Below are 2309 nucleotides of genomic sequence, written 5' to 3' on the forward strand. Positions count from 1 at the left end.
TGTGTGTGTACCTACTTAACCATATTTTGGGGACAAATTTGTACCCAAAAGTGAGCTAAACCTGACAAAATCTCCAAAAACCTCCCTTTGGGGACGTCCTCATTTGTAAAACTGGTATAAAAATAAAGTAAACTAAGTTTTTTTTTAATTGTAAAAATGCAGAAAGTTTCCTGTGAGGGGTAGGTTTAGGTGTAGGGTTGATGTAGGGTGATAGAAAATACAGTTTGTACAGTATAAAAACCATTACGCCTATGGAATGTCCCCATTTAGATAGCTAAGTAAACGTGTGTGTGTGTGTGTGTGTGTGTGTGTGTGTTCGTATTAACAATCTACACTAGAACAATGAATCCAACAATCATAGAAGTCACTGTTACCATGGAAATGGTACATATATTTTTACCTTTGAAAATTCTGCAAATTGACATGCTTTATGGGATGAATAGTTTTTTCCTACTTGGTTAGTTTAGTAAAAGGCATAGAATTCTTTACCAAACTATTTTTTTAATCCCTATGGAGAAAAATACTTCCTGAAACAAGGCAGATAAAAAAGTGGGTGGTCACTGGTGTGCTATATTTAAGAATACAAGATTTTAGCGATAATCTAGCGAATATCTTTTCTGTCTGATTTAGTTGCTGACATTTCCAGCAGACGAAAAAGACTGTAACTTTACGTTTCTAGCCCTGAAAATAGGTTGAGACTAACTGAACAGAAGAAGAGGAACAATTCTCAGTGTCCCTGAGTGAGATGCAGAGAGCACTGTCACCCAGTTGAGACTTGATGATGGGTTTCAGCCAACACACTGAATGCACCTATGGACAGATGCTATAATAAAAGCTTTTCTATTGTGACTCTGCCAAAAGTTTGAGGCAGCCAGCAGGATGTCTTTATTTAGGATTTTGCCTGGGGAATCTATGAGCTCAGACAACCTGCAAAGCCACAACACAGCTGCGACAAACCTTTGATTCCTTCAGCATTGTGTGTGTGTGTGAGTTAAGTGGAATATACATTACCCAGCCAGTCTCACAATAGAAACGCCACTCTAGTGCTGCTTTCTCGGTGCATGACTAAAACACCTCACGGCGGCAGTTTTTAACCTCATTTTGAAGGATTCCAGGAGCCACGGTTATTGTTAGATTCTATCACATATTTGCAGAACACAGAAGCTAGAACAGCACAGACAAACGTTGAGATGACTTTCAAACATAAATTTAACATGCTAACTGCCAACATACATAATGCAGCACATCGGCTACAAACAACACAACAGAAGTTTTATGGTTCACTCCAATTTTTCTTTTAGTTTAAGACATAAAAATAAACAGTACTTTTTTTTTATATAATATGTTCAAAATCACGGGGGCTGCCATGGCTCACTGCAAATAGCTTCTCTGGAAATAAAGTAGTACTTTTATTTAGCAAGGATGCATTAAATTAATCAAAGGTGACAGTACAAACTTTTACAATGTTTCAAAAAAAGTTATTTTTATTTATTTGTGTTTTTTTTAAATGCTGCTCTTTTGAACTTACTATTAAAAAAATCCTGAAAAATAGTCGTCACAGTTTCCACAAAAACCATGTTTTCCATGTCCAGAAAATCAGATTAGAATGATTTCTGAAGGTTCATGTGACACTGAAAACTGGAGTAACGATGATGAAAGTTCAGCTTTGCATCACAGACAAAAAATATATTTTGAAATATATTCTATATTTCTATATAAATAGAAAACAGCTATTTTCACTTCTGTAATAATATTTCACAATATTACAATTTTTACTCTGTTTTTGGTCAAATAAATGCATTGGTGAACATAAGAGATTTCTTTCAAAAACATTAAAAGAATCTTTCCAACCCCAAAGTTTTGAACAGTAGTGTACATGTATCTTAGATTATCACTATTAGTCATTTTAAAATAAAATCTGCATAAAGTCATGCATAGTATAACAGGCTCTTAGAAAACTTTTAATTGATGACTTAAGCCTAATAATTATCTGCGGAACACAATCAGAGCCAATGATCACTCATTGTGATCGCCTGTATATCAAATTAAAATTACAGACGTCTGCTTTTGTCGTGCTTTATTGTTCTCGGCTAAGATGCTGTCGCTTTAAATTACAGTCACGCTCATCTTAAATTAGAGTGTGATGTTTACTGCTGGAACAAGTGATGGATCAGTGGAGAAGTACGTCAGCCCTCCACTGAGAACATAAAACTCAGACGTAATGTCTCGGTTTTGAAGAAACAGAAAGAAACAGAGCCAAGGTCAGGGTCGCGGTAACCTCAACTACATGGCAGACCAACAAAGACCAT

This window comes from Sinocyclocheilus anshuiensis, unplaced genomic scaffold (genome assembly GCF_001515605.1).
Source record: "Sinocyclocheilus anshuiensis isolate Anshui unplaced genomic scaffold, SAMN03320099.WGS_v1.1 scaffold2652, whole genome shotgun sequence".
Classification (NCBI taxonomy): Eukaryota; Metazoa; Chordata; class Actinopteri; order Cypriniformes; family Cyprinidae; genus Sinocyclocheilus; species Sinocyclocheilus anshuiensis.